The sequence below is a fragment of the Callorhinus ursinus genome, unplaced genomic scaffold, assembly GCF_003265705.2.
Source record: "Callorhinus ursinus isolate GAN/ISIS: 27379988/994484 unplaced genomic scaffold, GSC_fseal_2.0 scaffold7, whole genome shotgun sequence".
NCBI classification, from domain to species: Eukaryota; Metazoa; Chordata; class Mammalia; order Carnivora; family Otariidae; genus Callorhinus; species Callorhinus ursinus.
In genome coordinates this window covers 48,314,188-48,334,721 of record NW_027397069.1, presented here as the reverse complement: position 1 = coordinate 48,334,721, position 20,534 = coordinate 48,314,188, and the positions used below count along the sequence as shown (strand labels likewise).

Below are 20,534 nucleotides of genomic sequence, written 5' to 3'. Positions count from 1 at the left end.
ATAAAATTTAAAAAATAAATAAATAAGAGTCTTGTCAGTGAACATGATGAAAATGGTCAAATTCAAGAAATGTTTAGGGGATAGAGAGGTTAAGACTACCAATGGCTTGGATATTGGTTGTGAGAGAAAGAGAGGATGCATAAATGGCTCCTGGTTAAAATTCCGGATTAAACAATTGAGTGGGTGGTGAGCATCAGTTACTGAGAAATTGTTTTCTTAGCTTATGCTCTGCTAAACTAGAAAGAGAAAAAGCTAATCTCCCTTCCCCAACTTCCTCCTGTACTGGCAAAAAAAAAAATGCTAATGAAACATGATGAAAGAAGTATTTTTCAGCTAATTAACATTATCATATTATTCAGGCTACCGAACAATATCATAGACCAATTATCTGGGAGTCATCATCCTGGAGCATCCAGGACTGAACTCCGACAAGTGATTCGATTGGCCCACAGTGATATCATGATTCTATTTCAGAGTAGGACTCTGGGTCTGGGTGTCAGTGCCCAGAGCCTGAGGTCTGGCTACCCACTGGTCCCTAAGCCCTGGCAAGAGCCATGCTGTGCGGAGACCATTCGAAGAGCTGATAAAAAGCTCACATGGCTGGGCCTTGGGTCAGAGAGTTGTGTAATGCAGTCCATAATGGCAGTGGAGGTAAGATTAGAAACCAAAAAATATATGTCAATGTGGTCTGACCCTTTGCTGGGTTCACATGAAAATCCCATTTGCTTTCCAGAAAGTAGTGGTACAAACCATTATTCCTGCTCCTGAGCTTTCTGGGGCAGTTCTTCTAGGACACAGTCCTCTCTTATAGTAGACATTATTTTTTAAAAATAAACAACACAAGATACCACTATTTAGAGAAATATATGTACATTGCGGCTTTTTGGGAATGACACTGTTTAATTCTTCCTCCTAGGTGTGGCCAGACCACCCATGATCTCCACCTTCTTTGTAGATCTATCAATAAAGCTCTTTGTAGTGAGGCCCATTTGTGTGCAACAATAAAATGTTTCTAGAAGAATTTTAGAGCCACATATATGCATATATAGATAGATATAGATAGATATGCATGTGTGTGCGTGTGTGCGTGTGTGTGTGTGTGTGTGTGTGTGTGTGTGTGTGTGTGTGTGTGTGGCTAGCACTGTGCAGGCTCTCAAAATAATGCTGCTCCTATAATTACTTGTTAGCTTTTCCCTCCCAGGGAACTAGAAGCCTCTCTCAGAAGACCTCAAGACCAATAGTCATTTTACTATTTAAACATGATTTATTGTCATTCTTTTGTAAAAACAAAAAATAAAACCCCCAACCCCAGAAAATCATAACATTTTAACTCACTACACATATAATAAAAGAAAACAATTAATGGCATGTGTTTTCATAATCAGCATGTATTCACCGTTCAGCCTGATATATCTGACAATTCCTTTTTATTCCCCCTGTAGCTTTAAAAAACAACAACAACAAAGAGTAACAGTTAATTGAAAAAGAGAGAAAAATGGGATGATGACCAACACTTCTCAGACGACAAGGAGTGATGTCTCAGTAATGTAGGGGGCTTATCCTGACTATTCACCCTGAATGAATCACTTTCCCAACCAAATCTTCAGGCTTTGAGGGATGTGTTTCTTACCGTTTTGAGGACAAAGGGACTGTGGAATGACAGCCCCTCTAAGGAGCTAGGCTATATGGCTTGGTATCACTAGCCCTTCCTTTTGGCTCCAAGGTAGTAATGCGGATGTACAACCACACAGCATACAGAATTAAGGACCTCAGACTTGCGAACATGCCTAGCATAGCAGCAATGCTGTCCACAACACACAAGGCCAATTGGTGTCACTGATGATTATTTAGAATTGTGTTGGGTTGGGTGACAGAAGGTGCCAGGGACCAAGCAGCCCTGATATGAGGTGGTGCTTGACCAGCACTAATATCAGGACAAATGGGTACTGGGGGCCAGAAGGGAGAAGCCAGCAGGGACAAGGCATGAGCCTGGAAAGGAACCCCTTGCCAGAAGAGGTCACTTTTTCTGTCTTTTCAATATGATACACCCTTCTGATGACCTAGAGAGATTACTGGGCTTCCTGCCCCAGCAGGATTGCTACGCCAAAGTCATAGCCAACCCCATCAAGAATGTGTTCCCTCAACAAGTATTTATTGCGTATCTACTATACGAATAAAATATGTCAAATTTCCATGACCTAATGGTGCTTGCATTCTAGCAAGGGGAGACAGATAAGAAATAAATAAATTATTTAGTATATTGGAAGATTGAAAACGCTAAAGGAAACAACAGACAATACAAGGTAAGGGGACTTGAGAATGGAAATGGGGGCTAGAGTTTTAAATACGGTGGCCAGGGGAGGTCTCTTTTTAAAAAATGAGTTTTGAGTGAAGACTTTAAGAAGTGAGAGAGGAAGCCACGTCGTGATCTGAATCAAGGGCGTGCCAGGTGGCCTGACCGCCAGGGCAAAGACTGCGAGATGGAGCGCGCCTCAGGGGGCCAGCGTGGCTGGAGGGCAGCGAGGGAGAGAGAGAGAGCGCCAAGAGGGGACATCGGACAGGTAACAAGGCCTTGACCATACCATGGAAGACTTTAAGGAATGTAATGTTCATTGAGTAAAATGTGGAGCCATGCAGAGTTTTGAGCAGGGGAGTGACATGATCTAATTCATGATTTTTTTTTAAAAAAGACTTAATTTATTTGAGAGAGAGAGAGCAGGAGCGGGGTTGGGGGGGTCAAGGGAGAGGGAGAAGCAGGCTCTCCGCTGAACAAGGAGCTGGATGCAGGACTTGATCCCAGGACCCTGGGATCATGACCTGAGCAAAAAGCAGACGCTTAACCAACTGAGCCACCCAGGAGCCCTAACTTATGTTTTTTAAAAGATGAGGAGGCTTTTGTGTAATCCAGGTGAAATACAAGGGCAGTTCAGACCAGAGTGGCAGCAGCAGAGGGGGTGAGAAGTGGTCAAATTCTTAGTTTCTGAATCAGGATTTCCTGATGGATTTACTGTTGGGCGAGGCGGAGAAGACTCGGGAAGGGCTCCAAGGTTTTTGTCTTGGACAGCTGGAAGGTTGAGGTGGTTATCAACTGAGATTTGGAAGGAGCAGGTTTGGGGGGAAGACCAGAAGTTCATTTTTTGGACATGACAGGTTTGAGTTGTCTGTGAGATGTGCTGGAGGCAGTGCAGACACTTGAGCCTGATGAGGCTGGAGTTTGGGAGGGAAGTGGGAAGTCTATGCTGGAGATACAATGGCAAGGGCTTTATGACGGGATGACATCTCTAAGGTAAGGGTGCTGACAGAGAAGGGAGTCAAGGACCGGACACTTCAACTTTAAGAAGTAACCAGGAGAAGGAACCACCGAAAGAGGTGAAGAATTGACCAGTGAGGCAATTTCTCGTGAAGCAGGAGGGAGAAACTTTGCCAGGCTGTCTCTACAATAGGAAATGTATGATTTGGGGTGATGGGATGTGATCCTTGTGTATGGCTCATGGTGGTTTCATGGAGGCTCTGGGGTTGGGAAAAGCAGCCTGGATTGTGTTTGTGTGTGTGTGTTTTAGCATGTTTGGATTATGTGGCTGGATGGACCCACATGCCCCAAGAGATAGAACCTCATGCCCAGGGAAGTCCTCTGGATAAGGCTGCTGGGGGCATCTCCTTCCACTTCACAATAGGGAGAACATTTTATTTTTTTATTTTGCCAGTTGAAAGCATTTAAAAAATGATTTCCTAATCATGTGCTAATATGAAGCCTGTTAGGTATAAATGGTCTACAAAAGCCTTTTCTTCTGAATTCACTGTCTCTTCACAGAAGGGGGTTTTCTTGGTGTTATTAACTATAACTGTTTTATCATCTTTTGAAAATACTCCTTCCTCTTCATTAATTTATGTCCTTTTAATCATTTTTGTTCTATATCATGTATCACTTACTTCCTATTACTTGGCTATAGAATGGACAGTCATGTCCCATTCCATTTGAAGAAATTTGTCACCAAACTGATTCAGCCCCAGCCTCAGAACCTAAAGATTCCCTCCTCATGAAATTCTCCCTTCACAGAGCAATTTAAAATTACTTAGTCCCACAGACAGAGGATATTTTTCTATAACTTGAGATAGTATCTTCCAAGTTTTTCCTAGGGTAGAACTATGCAAAAGAACATAAATACTTCTGTTTCTTACCCTGCGTATTTAACAGTCATTTTACAGCAACTATGATGTGATGGGCCAGACCTAAGAGCTTGACAAATACTAACTCATTTTATCCTCTCCACAACCTGTGTGGTAGGGACTGTTTTCATCATCATGCCCATTTTATAGATGAAGGAAATGAATAACAGAGAAGTCAATGTACTGGTAAAGGACACACAGGTAGTAAGTAGCAGAGGCAGGATTTGAACCTATACAGCTGGGCTCCAGAGCTCCTGTGCTTACTCACCTTCCTTTGCTAGGGTCTCTGCCTCTTCTGGTAGTTTCCCACCATGTGAGCTGCTTCTGGTTTTTCGTGTTTTGGTTTTTTGTTTTGTTTTGTTTTTCTGGGGTTTTTTTGATGAGATCAGAACTCCATACCTAGCTGGCACTTCTGGCTTGCCCCTGAAGTTCACAAAACAGCATCTGGAAAATAGGTGATCGGACACACTTTGGCGATGACATGCTGAGCCCGTGAAGCCGTGGACCCTAAAACAGCCACCCAGGTGGAATCACTCAGCAGATATTCTTGATGCTATTAGCTATAGCAATGGGAGCTATTGGTATTTTAAGCACATTCCATGCAAAAGTGACAATTTTAATACTCAAAAGAACACGTCCATATCAGATGAAAATGTTTAATCTATTTCTTCTCATCTGGTTTTTTAAATGAAAGGCTCATTGCAAGAAACTGTGTTTGGATGTATTTAAATGTTGCATATGATGTATTATTTGTTTCAGAGGTACAGGTCTGTAAAACTAACTAAATAAATAAAGGCAATGTTGCTCAGAGGGTTCAGTCCCTGGTATTCTCCTGTTCTGAATGCTCTGTGCACTGTGACCGCAGCAGCACGTTTCCTGTTTCTGCAGATGTTTGGTTCCCTTCCTGCAACCAGCATGACAAAGTCTCCCCACGGGCCCGATTTCTCTGCACGTGTTCCTGTGCATGCCGAAGTTTGAGAAGCTTGCTTGTTAGATGCAGACGCAGGCTCAGCAGTCGGGGTGGGGCCTGAGAGTCTGCATTTCTAACGTGTTCCCTGGTGATGCCCCTGCTGCTGGGCAGCCCAGCTCAGTTTAAGTAGCAAGGGCCCAAAGCTGTGGTCTTCCACCTTGGTGGCTTCCTTGGAAATCCTGGGAACTTTTTGAAAATTACTATTGCCTGTGTTCTGTCTTCAGAGACCCTGACTCACCTGATCTAGGGCGTGGCCTGGACAGCAGGATTTTTCAAATTTTGAAAAATTTTCAATTTGGTTTGAAAAAAACCAAACATCAGGTTTATCTTCTGTTCAGTGGTGATTAAGACCCACCACTTTGGAGAAGTGCTCTTGGACCAGCACTTGCAGCATCTCCTGGGACCAGATTAGAAATGCAAATTCTTGGGCCTCACCCAGGCATCTGTGTGTTGACAAGACTGTGATCCTGATGATCACTCTAGTTTGAGAACCGCTGACTTAGAGGCTCATAGACTAGATTTTCCATTTCTCTTCCTTCCCCCCCATTCTCTCTCCCCATATTTTCTCTTTCCTCTGCCTCTTTCTCTCCACACCGCCCACCACCTGTGTTTGCAAAGTGTTTGGAATAGTAGGATCGTACCAAAATACAGTGATAAAAAGCTCAGGGTCTGAGGGTGGATGTGGAGAAATGATGGGGTCATCTCAGTAATTGACAGTTGGACACTTTCAGTCAATTCAGGCATTGTGTAGCCCAAGCCAGAGTAAACTTGATGCAAGAAAATTTTGTAAATCCTTTGTTTGCGCATACTCACATTTTTAAGGAGGGCACGCGTTGGGATGAGCACTGGGTGTTATACACAACTGATGAATCATTGAACACTACATCAGAAACTTATGATGTACTATATGCTGGCTAACTGAATATAATAAAAAAAAAAGAAACGAGAGGCTGAATTTACCAGAACAAAAACAAACAAAAAAAAACAAATAAATAAAAAATAAAATCAATAATGTCAAACCAATAACTGCAAAGAAACCAAATAAGAATTGTTTAATATATGCTTCTGCCAGTCACCGTCTAGTGCTTTTTATGGGTGTCAATTTGATTGATTTATTCAGAATGTGCCCGCACCCAGGCCAGAGCAGTGGTAACTGTCATTCAACCACCAGTGAGCGCCCAGGGTATGTTCTCAAAGTCCGTGGAGCTAGGTCTTCACTCACATCATTTTTAGCTCTTGATCTCTGAGACTGTCGGATACTTGAATTCACTACATCTCACATCTGAGGAAGAGGCAAACATTCATTGAGGGAAAACTGGCCAGGCTGCCCTGGGGGCTCAAGGAGGTAGAACAGTTCCTGCTGGGGAGCTTCCATCCAGGAGGATGAACATAGTGCACAGAAACCAAGAAGGCCTAATATGAACACGGGGTCACCTGGCATGCCGTTGACTCCAGGAGAAAAGCCTCAGGGGCATGGCCCAAAGGGGAGGAAGGACACATTTTACATGTGTTCTACCTACAGGCATTAATATTAGGCATTATTTAAACACCTTGTGACAAAACACACATGACACACAATTTACACTCTTAACCATTTTTGTGTACAGTTCAATAGTGTTAAGTATATTCACATTTTTGTGCAATCTCCAGAACTTTTTCATCTTGCAAAACTAAAACTCTGTACCCATTAAACAATAATTCCCTATGTCCCCTTCCCTCAGCCTCTGGCAACCACCATTTTGTTTTCTTTCTCTGAATTTGGCTACCCTAGGTACCACATGTAAATGGAATCAAATAGTGTGTGCTTTTTAGTGATTGGCTCATTTCACTTGGCCTAAGGTTCATCTATTGTATAGCATATGATAGAACTTCCTTCCTTCTTAAGGCTGAATGATATTATGTATATGTATATCACATTTTTTTTATCTATTCATCCATCAATGGACATTTGGGTTGTTTCCACATTTTTGCTATTATAAATAATGCAGCCACAAATATGGGTATATAAATATCTCTTAGAAACCCTGCTTTCAATTCTTTTGGAAATGTACCCAGAGTGGAATTGCTAGATCATAGGGTAGTTCTATTTTTAATATTTGAGAAACTGCTATAATGTTTTCCATAGTGACTAAAACATTTTACATTCCCACCAACAGTGCACAAGGCTTTCAATTTCTCCATGTCCTTGCCAACTTTTGTTATTTTCTGGGTCTCTTTGATAATAACCATCCTAATGAATATGAGGTAGGATTTTATTGTTGTTTTGATTTACATTTCCCATGATTAGTGACGCTGAACATCGTTTCATATGCTTATTGGCCATTTGTGTATCTTCTTTGGAAACACATCCACTTAAGTCCTTTGCTCATGCTCAGGTCATTTGTTTTTTGTTGTTGTTGAATCGTAGGTGTTCTTTATATATTCTGAGTATCAACCACTCATCAGATATATGATTTTTAAATGTTTTCTCTCATTCTGTGGGTTGCCTTTTTACTCTGTTGATTATGTCCTTTGATACACAGAAGTTTCAAATTTTGGTGTAGTCCAATTTATTTATTTTTACTTTTGTTGCCTGTACTTTGGTGTCACAGCCAAGAAATCATTGCCAAGGGCACCTAGGTGGCTCAGTTGGTTGAGCAACTGCCTTCGGCTCCGGTCATGATCCTGGAGTCCCAGGATCATGTCCCACATCAGGCTCCCTGCTCAGCAGGGAGTTGGCTTCTCCCTCTGACCCTCCCGCTTCTCATGTGTTGTCTCTCTCTCTCTCTCATTCTCTCTCTCTCTCAAATAAATAAATAAAATCATGGAACACTACATCAAAAACTAATGATGTAATGTATGGTGATTAACATAACAATAAATTTAAAAAGAAAAAAAAACAAAAATAAATAAATAAATAAAATCTTAAAAAAAAAAGAAATCATTGCCAAATCTAATGAAGTTTTCCTTCTGTTTTCTTCTAAGGGTTTTACATGTAGGTCTTTGATTTATTTTTAGTTAACTTTTGTATATGGTGTAAGGTAAGGGTACAACTACATTCTTATGCATGTGGATATCCAGCTTTCCAACCCCATTTGTTGGAAAGACTGTCCTGTTCCCCTTTCAAAGGTCTTGGCACACTTATCAAAAAAACTTTGTCCGTCTACATGAGAGTTTATTTCTGGGCTTTCTAGCTGTTGCATTGGTCTATGTGTCTGTCTTTACGCCAGTACCCTACTGTTTTGTTTGCTGTGGCTTTGTAATAAGTTCTGAAATCAAGGCGTGTGAGGCCTCCAGTTTAGTTCTTTTTTTCAAGATTATTTTGGCTCTTTGGGGTAATATTAGACAAACCTTTAAAGCAATATTCAGATTACTCCCATCTTAAAACCTTCAGATGAATTCCCCTGACTTGCAAATCCAAACTCCTTACCAGGAGGACCCCCAGCCCTCCTCACCTCTCAGCATCCTCCATCCTGTCCACAGGGCTGTAGCCACACTGATCTCCTTCTGTTCCCCCGGCTCGTCTCTCCACCCCAAGTACATTTTCCTCACATATCCATCCATCCATCCATCCATCCATCCATCCATCCATCCATCTCTTTGTTCTGCACTATTTATTGAAGTCCTGCTACGTGTGGTTGGACCTTATTATACACACTGCACAGATAGCAGTTAATAAACACTCATGCTGACTCCTTCCCAGCTTTTAACTGATTGAGAGGCCTTCCTCCCCTCTGTCTAAAGTGGCTTTCTTTCTCCTCCCCTACACCTCAGTCTCCATCTTTATACTCTTTTACTGCTTACACAGACTTATCTCAATTCTTCATTTTGTTTACCTGTGTATTATGTGTCCTCTCCATCAGACTTTAAGCTCCAAAAAGCTGGAGACCCATGAGATCCTTTGTGGGGGGCACTCAGTACAAATTTGTTGAAATAGTAAATTGAATTTCATTGACAATTTTCTAAGAGGACAGTAAAGCTGAGCAGAATCCCTTTTAGAGGACAGAGTTGTCAATCACATTTTTGAGCCCTGGACGTTGCTATAAAATGGAACATTGCCAAACCACCATTTAGAAGGATACTTTATTCTAGTACAAAACACAGAATAAAGTATTGTAACCATAATTTCACTGTTAAAACTGAGTATTTCTGAGGTCCCTGAACTTTTTCCCTCATCTTCTGATCTAACCCTTTCCAAAGGAAAAAAGAGAGATAAGAAATGTACCTATCTGACAGCAAGAATCTGATATTTTAGAAAATGAGAGAAATTTCCTCTGAAGGACTAGCTTATATTTTTTTACTTATGAATACTACTCAATGATTCAAGGTCATTGACTTAAAGTAGAGAGCTGTAGATTCCATTACTCTCCTGGGCGAAAAAATGCTGTAAAATGTGAGTTGATCCAGGTTTAAAAAGAAGAAGGCATGCCTCCCAGATAATCCCATTTTTGATGGTCATTCAATTAAATGTAGCCACTTGTTACAACTCCCCAAATTACAAACGTGCCTGTGCCATATTTATGGTACCTGAATAAACTGAAATTCCCGAGAACTTTTTACTACTTTCTTCCCTTGGGTTTACAGTCCAAAAGTATTTGCTCGTAGTAGATGAATATAACATGGACACATATGTGCAAGTTTACCTCATAACCAACCACAAGATAAATGGATTTGTCCATATTATAAAATACCATATTATAACTTTGAACCATTAAACCTGCTAAAAATTATATTTTATATCCTTCCTGAATGTACAAACTTAAAGTACTATTTCTTAAACAAAATAAGAATGTCAGACTTCGTTTTCCAGTGTAAAACAAATCGTGTGAATTCTATTATTTTATCATACTTGGTTTTCACCCAGACAATTTTGATCTCCTACAATACATTCAAGCTAAACTGTTTGTTTAGTGCACTCTCCGGGTCTATTACTCACGAAAGAATCAGATACTCTAGTGATTATCTTGCGGAGGCTCACTCATTGCTTTTGGAAACAGGCCACAGATGAAGTAATAGTAACCGCACTGACACACACACACACACACACACACACACACAAAAAGAAAGAAAGAAAGAAAAAAAAAGCTAAACCAGCAATAAGTATTATGACAACAGATCACATCTTGATTGGGAAAAGCAGAGGTGGTATTCTGGCTTTTTTGACTTTGTATACGCATATTTCTCTTGACATTCTGCCCCTATCTACCACCAATAAATCTTCATCCAGGAAAGATAGTCTAAATTTTCCCTGAGGACCTTCAGGAATGACTAACTGAGTGTAGCTGACAAAACATGAGAAATTTTATTTCAAAAATAAATATTTCCATTAAGCTTCCATAGGGGGTATGTGAGGTCAGGATGTGTTACAGAATTTTGCTTCACAGCATTTTACTAATTTTCACCACAATTATTTCTCTTCAACAAACATACTGGAGTCCTTGCCAGAATGTTCCTTACAAGGTTGCTTAGAGTAACTAAAAATGAAAAGCGACCCAGATGTCCCACACCAGGGGATTGGTTGAACAAAGTATGATAAACACATATCAGGGGACTACGACATAGCTATTAAAGTGATGCTGTAAAAATATTTATTAATGTGGAAAGATGTTCATTTTATATTGTCTATTGAAGAGAATGTACTAGGTAATATTTGTCTTATATTTATATATGAGAAGTATGCGTATAATGTATGAAATTATGTATGTATTATTAATTATGTATGTATTATTAACATTATGTATTACAATGTATGCAATACATTATAACATGCATAACATACTGGTTTCTTAGGGACGCTTTTCCTGATGTCAGACCACACCGTGTCCTCGTTAGACACGGTCCTAGCACACTGTATTGTGTGTAAACTGTGTGGTAAACACACAGTGTTTACCAGATTGCAAATGAATGTTCGGTTGCTTCAGAATCGTTCAAGTTATTTTCCCACCTGAATATAATCTCCTTGAGGGCAGGAACATGTCCATCTTAGACCCTGCTGTATCTAGCTGCACCCAGCTTCCGGTAAGCAGATCAAAATCTATATGGCTATTTGTTGAATGAAAGAATAAATTAATATACACAGAAAAAAATCTGGAAATACATAACATGAGAATGTTGACAATGCGGAGGGGGCACCTGGGTGGCTCAGTCGGTTAAGCGTCTGCCTTCGGCTCAGGTAATGATCCCAGGGTCCTGGGATGGAGCCCAGCGTCAGGCTCTCTGCTCAGCAAGGAGCCTGCTTCTCCCTCTCCTCCCGACCTGTGCTCTCTGTCACTATCTGTCTCTTTCTCTGTCTCAAATAAATAAACAAAATCTTTTTAAAAAATGTTGACAATGGCTTTTCTCTGAACAGTGGGATTATAGGTGATTTTTCTTAATTTTCTAATTTTTCTACAATGGTTATGTATTTTTTAATAAAAATGACTTGATAGACTTTTAAAAATAGAAATTGTTTTAGTACTGGGATAATGTTATAATTAATTCCAAAATATTAAAGTCTTACAACAATGAGTCTTCATTTCCCGCTTAGTGTCAATGGGTGAGCTTGGGTAACTGTTCCAGAGTCTGGGTCAAATTCAGGTCTGCTCTACAAGTTTTCCTAGAGGGAAAAAGGCAGAAGGATTAATTCCTACCTAGGACATGCTGTTTTCATGGCAGGAAGCAGAAGCACAAGAGGAACCAGCAGAAACACACTTTTAAAACCTCTGCTCAGATTCGGCACTCTGTCACTTATACCTTCTATTGGCCAAAACAAGTCACATGGCCAAGCCCAAAGACACTGAAGCAAGGCTGTGTATCTGCCTCCTGTGAGGCGTAGTTAAGTCACCTGGCAATGGGAAAAATGTATTGCAGAGAGGAAACTAGGATTTAGATGCAATAATCCAATCTATCATAATACATCATAGTTTCTACTACATAAGGTCAAGTCTATGCTAGCAAAGTCTCCGTCTAAAAGTCAGAATCACAAACAATGAAGCTCTGAGAAGAAGGGCTGAATCCCCGAATGAAAGAACAGCCTTTCAAATACACACACATTTCAGGATAAATAATCAGCATGACTTCAGACTGTAAAGTTAACAATAGAGCAAGGAAAAGGTACTACATAAATTGTTGTATGTAGTAGACTGTTGCATCAACAACCCCCACTGATCTAGAGCAGATTCATATCTCCCTGTAAACAAGTGATTCTGGACTGAAGGCAATTTTGCCACCCAGATTGGCAGCGTCTAGAGCCATGTTTGGTTGTCCTGACCCAAGGGCTGTGGAGACGGCTGTTATTGCCATCTGCTAGGTAGGGGCCAGGGATGCGGCTGAACATCCGACAATGTACAGAATTGCCCCCACCACAAAGAATTATCCAGGCCCACATATCAAAAGTCTGTTGACAAACACTTCTGAAAACATACCGCCTTGGTTAGTCCCCTCCCCACATTGACTCTAGGTTTGGCCTTGTGATTTGCTTTAGCCAATGTGACATCACCAACTCCGACACATGCAGAGGTGTGAAACGTGAATGATTACTGGGGCTTGCTATCTTTGCTGTGTTTGACATTTCAGCCACAGTGTAAGGAAGCCGAGACTTCTTGCTAAGTGCTAGGGACACATGGGTCACCTGCTGTCATTGCCCCAGCTGTCAGTCACATGAGTAAGGCTATCCAGAGCCAATGACCCCCTAGAAGATTCACCAGCGACCGGCAGTCATGTGATTGAACCCAGGCAAAATTAGTAAAAGGACTTCCCAGCTAGAGCATAACCTAAATTGACAAACCACAGTATCATAAGCTGATATATGATTGTTGTTTTAAGACACCTTGTTTGGGGGAAGTTTATTATGAAGCAATTTGCACTCTGGGGGATACAGGTTAATATGCTGTGACCAAAAGACTCAGACAAATGGTAATTTTAAAAAAGAGGTTTTTAGATGGAAGTTCAAGACTCCAACATGTTATCCATCTCTGGGTGCAAGGTGCTTCTGTAGCTCCTGACATCACATCTACATCCCAACCAGCATAAAGGGAGGAAATACAATGGATGTTCAAATGCAACCTTTTTGGGCCTGGACTTGGATGTACCAGATATCATTTCTGCTCATATCCCATTGCTTGAACAAAATCACATTGCCACATCTAGCTGCAAAGGGGGTTGAGCAACAGTGACTTTATTTAGCTGGGGCAACATTCTTTATGCCCAGGAAATATTCCAGTTGAGTAGAAGAAAAGAGGAATGAATACTGGAAAAGAGTTAACTGCCATAGTTATTTTGAACTTGAAAAAAAAATATTTTAATTCTACCATACGCATGTAGCAGATGAGGTAGTTAGCTGGTAGCCAGAGAAATCCAGAAAATTGCTTCAGTGTTCCACTTCACTTTGCTAATATGACCCCGAGTTTGTTACTATAAAAAAAATTACCTGCTCTTGAATCTATAACACAATTTTTATTACTTTGTGGGAAAAAAATTAGTTTCTATCAAAGTGGAAAATAACACAAGTTTTCATAATGCAAATATTTCTTCCTAATTTCCATTATGAAATCAAAATACTTTCCTAAGGAGACATGCCCAATATGTGGAAGCCTTCAAAGGAATAACTAGTGCCTGACCTTAGCATCTAGAAGGTTTTGGCATCATTTTCCCATTTTGATCATCTTCTTTCATAAATTTTCCCCTCAATTTTCCAGTCCACATTAAATTCTCAGATGTCTGGGGACCAGATCAGAGGACTTGTAGACCCTGGGAAGGGCTTAGCTTTAACTGAGTAATACATTCAACACAAAGTGAAACTAGACAGCATGTAAGTGAGGATGCATGGAAAAAGAAATCTGAATGACTTAGAAACCTAGAAACATCCGTATCCTCCCTCCGTGGAAGGAGTAGATAGGAAACTACACCGAGATAACCAGTTTTCTCTTACAGGATTCTCTGAGAATACCTGTTGGTGAGAAGGGGAGGGACAGTTACTCTTAGGCCTTGCTGACAGGAATGTAAACTGTTCAACCCATGGGGAGAAAAAATTAGCAGAAACTTAGAATTTCAAAAATTCACATCACTTTAATTGATCAATTCTATTTCTAGAATTTATCCTACAAAGATACTTACACATATGTTTTAAGATTATTTCCTGAAGCAAGCTTGTCAAAGGGGAAAAAAGGAGACAACCTAACTATTCACTAGCTTGGGATTTATGACTTAGAATACATAATGGGATATGATGCAGCTGTAAATGAAAAATATAGAGTAAAGGATGACTGAAATACTCTGTTCGATTTTAAAAAAACAAGGTATGAAGGCATAGAATGTTATCCATAATGCTGTCACTTGTTTTTAAAGGAAAGAAATGTTTGTAACTAATGAAGTCCTTAGATGGATAAACAAAGTGCTTACTTTTTGAGGGAGATGGGAACCAGGCTAATGTAGGATGGGATGGGAAGGAAAATTTCCAATAAACTGTACTTTTCTACTTTTTGGCATTGGAAACATGTGAAAATATTTCTTCTTTGAAGAAAAGGGTTTTGGTTTTTGTGCGTTGCTTTTGTTTGTTTGTTTGTTTCAATGAAAAGTACCACCAAACAATGACCTTTCTTGTTGGAGACACTGTGTATTAATGAAGCTTAAGGTTATATTTCTTCACTCTTAATCGTTACATCAGGTTGAGATCTTGGTAATACTCATTCTACTGCTCTTGCAGGCACAACACTTCACTGCAATGTGTTTGGTTCTCCAGCACTCTACCTTCCTCCGGGAGCAGCATCTCCCTGTTTCCAGATGCTCTTTCATTGCCTTTTTGTGACCAAAATCTGCTTTCCCCTATGTTCTAAATACATTACCCCTGCTCCCGCTCCAAGCCCCGCCTCATCGTAGCTTGACACAAGCCCAGCTTGTCTTTCTAGACTCACCTCAAAACTTCACCTGTGGATGGAGCTTGACCCTCCCAGCAGAGTTTCTTTGGCCCCTTATTCCGAAGGCTCTGGGTTGTTATCTCCATGAGGGCACTGTGTTCTTTGCTCTGGGATTTATCTCTGAACAATGGCTCTGGCCAGTGGACCAAGAGCTCCGCTATAGGGCAGGACTCAGTCTTCTTCCCCACCACACCCCCAGGACCGAGGCCAGTGCCCAGCAGGGGGAAAATACCCAATGACTGTTCGCTGAAAGAATAAATCAACTCTATTACACAGGTGAGGAATTCAAGGCTCAACTGAGATTGACTAACTTGGTAAAGTGACACCCCCATTCACCCATATTTTCTTTTCCAGTTAGAGAAACACTTCAGTGCAAATTAAATCTGTTAAAATGGGAATCTGAAGGAATTGAAAACAAATCGAAAACACATAAAGGACCCAGGTCATAAATGGTGAGCGAGGACCTGCAGCCACACTTTCTGACTACAAGCTCAGTGCTTTTCTACTGCACCAGGCTCTTACCAAAAGTGGGTGTATGTCAGCTGGGTTGACTGGCAGAGGTTTCTTTCTTATTTATTGTTTAGGGCACTTTAACCTTAAGGATTGAACCAGAATACACTCGGGGCAGCATGTTTTCCCACTAATATTTTGCTACAGACGCAGCCATGAAACCTCTGGCTTCTGGCCAGTGAACCCCTTCAGGAACCACAATTGCACAATGAGGCAAATGCAATGTGTAAACAAAAGGGCTTAAAACACAGAATGTAGAGAACTCACAGCTGCATAAAGCAGTAAGAGACTCCAGGCAAGTGTGTCCCCTTGACGGCGTCCTGCGGAAGCAGACTAGGAAACATGGATCTGGTGGCCACTTGACCCCCGGAAAGCAGCTCACCGACACAACTTGGCAGTATTCCCTGGGGCTGTGCTCATTCCTGGTGGCATCAGGCAGGGTGCCCAGCATCACCCTCTGTATGCGACACAGCAGGGCAAGGTGCCCAAGGGTTAGAGACACAAACATCTGTTGGAGTCACCGAGTTGTTGGTCGCCTGAGTTCACCCGCAGAGAACGTGTGGGGGGAGCCAACGGCCAGGCTGCTTCCAGGATGTGTCCCGACCCTGTGAGGGACATGGCAAGCTCCAGAACCCAAGCCCAAAGGTCAGCCAACATGGAAACAAATGCGAAAGTCTCCCCAGCAGCAGCAGCAAGCAGACCAGGGTTGGGGGCAGAAGCTCAACCCCTCCTACTCAGACTAAGATGCAAAACACCAGGGTTGAGCCAAGCAAATGGCAGCCAAGCAACTGGTAGGAAAGTAAAGAAAAGGTCCATCGTGTTTTTTGTTTTTTTTTAATTTTGTCTTTTCAATAAGTGACAACTTGATGAGTTTTCTTTCACAGAAAATATGGCTTCCAAGAGAAGCTATATGGTTTTATTGTGTGGGTTTTTATGGATTTAGAACATTTCAGGCATGCAAGAGTCCATCAAGATCACCTCCTCCAGCCCCTGACCCATGGGGCTAGCTCGGGCTTTCTGTTGAGTTAGCGGATGCTCCCCTTTATAACAGAGCCACTGAGCTGTTTAAGAGGCAGGCCCAGCAGGCGTCAGCTAAGGCAGATTAGCTCACCTTACTGGAAGGAACCTAAACTGGAAGGAACCACATTCCTCTGTGGTGAACCACCCAAGTCACTTTGCCATTCAGTGCATTGTTTTGCTTTTTTAAATCATAATTTGTTCCTAATTCACACAATGCCCATGCTTTGATTATGATCTCTGGGCATAATACGATCATTTGAAGAGTAAAAGCAATATGATCAATTTATTTCCAAAATAATCTATTTGCTAATCAGCCAATGAATAAATATGTACTGAGTTTTCAAGGGTGGTTTACTTGGCATTGGCATATCTAAATGCACTCATTGGTTCAATCAAGATACCTCAATGCCCATCATTCATGGGTTATTATTGTCTTAGCCCATTTGGACAGCCGTAACAGAATACCATAGACTGGGTGCCTTATAAACCACAGAAATTCACTTCTCATAGTTCTGGAGGCTGGGAAGTCCAAGATCAAGGCGCCAGCAAATTCAGAGTCTGGTAAGAACCCACTTCCTGGTTCATAGATGGCCATCTTCTGGCCGTACCCTCACGAGGCAGAAAGGACAAAGGAGCTCTCTGGGCTCTCTTTTATAAGGGCACTAATTCCATTCTTGAAGGCTCCACCCTCATGACCTAAGCACCTTCCAAAGGCCCTTCCTCCAGATACCATCACATTGAGAATTAGGTTTCAACATATGAATTTTGAGAGGACACAAACTTTCCGTCCAGAGCAGGCACTTATGGTTGGCACTGGGGCTATAATGCTGAATAAAAGCCTGCCCCTCCTTCCAGAAAAGTTACAGGCTTGGCAGAAGATGCTTTATCCATCTAATCTAAGAATTCCAAAGGTGGAATAAGTCAGGCTGTAAATTCTTGAAGATTAAAAGTGTTTGCCCTCCCAATGCAATAGCAGGATTTTACTCATTGGGTAATTAAAACTTCTAAATCTCCCCCTCCCAAAAAAAGTACTATATACTAATAGCACTCCTGACATAAGGTGCCAAATCTGGAGCGCAAGCCCAAGGCAGGTCCTAGCTTGCAAAGTTGCTGCAAAGGTAACACTTGGAACTGGGTACCGTGTAATTGTGGCGGAAACCCAAAATAGGATTTCACTTGGCTAATGTAACTTTTATTCTAATTGCTCCCCAGCAATTAGATGTATGATCTCTGTATTATGCCACTCAGCAACCATTTCTCCCTGTTCTCTCATTTGTAGAATTCAGGAACTATCTTCCTGATGGGCATTTGGCTGTATGATTCTCACTAGCGGAACTAAAATGGAAGAATTATCCTGAAAGATCTCCATGTAGTCTATGGAGACATTCCACTCAGATTTACTAAGTTTCACAGGAAGCTGACTGTTGGGTTAAGAAAACATATAGGCCAAACATACAATGACATCAGGCCTCCTTCCCTGATGCCAGCCAGGTGTTTGATGTGGTGACTTTCTGCAGCCATGTGATGCCAGTGTCAGTTTCATGATTCACATTGTGAACCTTTGGAATGCCGAACCTAAGTGAACAAGCCTCGATTCTACCCAGCTGTACGAGAAACACTATTTGTAAATAGTCTCTCCCCTGTGGCAGTACTTTGGCTTGAAGACAGTTACTCCGCAATTTCGACAGCTCGTTCCATGGTCCACAAAGTGACTATGGTCACAGTTTGCAAGTGCTTTAGCTTCCCTTTCTCGCTGCTAATGAACCGGAAGCAGCATTTATCAGTCTCCTTATTCTCACATACCTACTTGAAAGAAGGGAATCAGAAGCAGTGTCTTCAAGATTTGAAGGCCAAGTTCCCTTCATGGTACCACTTGATCACCCAGATGGAAGAAATCCTTTGAGAGTCCCTATGACTGAACCTTTGAATCCAACGCACTCTTCAATCATGCAACTGCAAAGAACATTTGGAATGGTAGACGAGCACCCTTCTCGGAATAAACCGTGAGAAATGCTACTACAGTTTCAATGCTCATTTGATTTTTAGTGACCCGTGTTCAGAAGAGTCACATGTGATAGCATGTGTTTTGAAAATCATTTTCTGATATAGATTCACAGAGGAAAAATGGTTTTGATAAAATCTATTTTGTTTTTGTTTTTTTAAGTAATCTCTACACCCACCATGGGGCTCGAACTCATGACGCCAAGATCAAGAGTCTCCGGCTGCACTGACTGAGCCAGCCTGGCGCACCGATATTATCTATTTTGAATTTAACTTGAGTACAATAGAAAAATTAACAGACATGCCTCATGCAACATCCAAAGGTATCCAGTAAGTCATTTTAATAGAGAAAATAGCGGAGGTCAAAGTTTATAACAATATTTCTGAGGGTTATTTATAGTCTAATTCTTTTTTTAACACTCCTAGTCATAATTTCATAACAAGCAAAACAGCAAATAATTTACGCAAATTAGTTCTTCATTGCCTTTCCCCTCGAATATCTATTATTCTCAAAAGACCGGTCAGCTTGATACTTAATTTTTCCCACTTTGAGATGCCTCTCATACACAGGCTTCATACAAAGTATCCAATTTTAAGCATCTGGGAACTTTCAGATGTGATCACAACTGCATACGTAAATAGCCACCTGCTATATTGACCGCCTACTTTCTCTGTGCCAAACATTGCATTTAGTGCTTTCCAGACCAGATCTCTCAACCTCACACCAGCCCTGTTATTTTGTATCGTATTGTATTATATTATCATAACCTATAAACTCTATTAGGTTATTATTCTGTTATTCTTCTTGTTTCTCAGATGATGGAACTGAGTCACAGAGGTTTTAACAAGCTCTCCATAGTCTGACAGTAAGTAGATGGCAGAGTCGGGATTGAGACCGAGTTTTAAGTGGCTGTCAGATGTCCAAACATTCAACCCCTACCCTAATCTGATCTCCTCGGAAAGAGGTCACTTGGTAAAGGCACTTTCTTCGCCCTCCCGTTTCTCCTGGGGCAAAGAATATGATGCTACTCTGTTTAATTTGTCTCACAGTGGCTGAGAGATTGGGATTTGGTAAAAAAGACAAATGACACTTTGAACCCGGGAAAGTCGAGTTGGGGCTGCTGCCGCGGTAACTGACCAGGAGAATTTCCTGATAGTTAAGAAAATGCTGGAGCGAGAGAAAGGTCCCTGCTGCTTAGCAGGCTTGCCTAAGATGAAGCAAGATTTTTTTAAGTCACAAAGTTGAAGCTACGTCCTAATCACAGAGACTATTTTCAATGTGTTCAATATTTTAGTGCATTCTGAATTTGACTATATCCCTGGTGGACATGAGCTGTATAAGCTACATGAAACTACATAATGAGTGTGACTAAATCTTTAACTGCTTGTCTTTATTTTTCAGATGAGAAACACAATAGAAGAGTCCAAAGGTAAATTAAATAACATTGAGCAGTTCTCTCAATTGTCTGCAAATTGTCTGCAATTGTCTGCAAATCTCAAACTGTTCAGGAAAAAAAAAGTCTGTTTAAATTTTATTTAAAGAATCAACTGCAATCTCACCACCCAGAGCAAACATGCTAATGTATTAGTGCCTGTATTTAGAAATGTTTTGTCTATGCATAAATTTCCTTTTATTAAAAAAAAAGGGATCAAACTATTTTGGACTATGTTTTATTCTTTTTAACAATAAATGATGAACACTGTGTCGAGAAATATTTTTCTGTGGTTGCATATGCATATGACAATTTATTTCATTACTGCTTCACGGTTAGACTTTTAGTTGTTTCCATTTTTTTTTTTTTTTTTTATTTTTTAGAGAGAGAGAGACCACAGGGGTTAGGGGTGGGTGGAGGGGGGAAAGGGCAGAGAGAAAGAAAGGGAGAGAGAGAGAGTCTTAAGCAGACTCCATGCTGAGCATGGAGCCCTGACACAGGGTTCGATCTCCTGACACTGAGATCATGACCTGAGCCAAAACCAAGAGTCAGATGCTTAAC

The 20,534-nt window shown here is 41.0% G+C and overlaps 1 long non-coding RNA gene across 1 annotated transcript; it reads left to right on the top strand.

Annotated features, from left to right (window-relative positions):
* Positions 1–2,711: 2,711 nt before the first annotated feature.
* LOC141373112 (uncharacterized) lies at positions 2,712–20,197 on the top strand. Its single transcript, XR_012378792.1, has 2 exons — positions 2,712–15,285; positions 15,364–20,197. It is a non-coding gene; the product is annotated as an uncharacterized lncRNA (long non-coding RNA).
* The last annotated feature ends 337 nt before the right edge of the window (positions 20,198–20,534 follow it).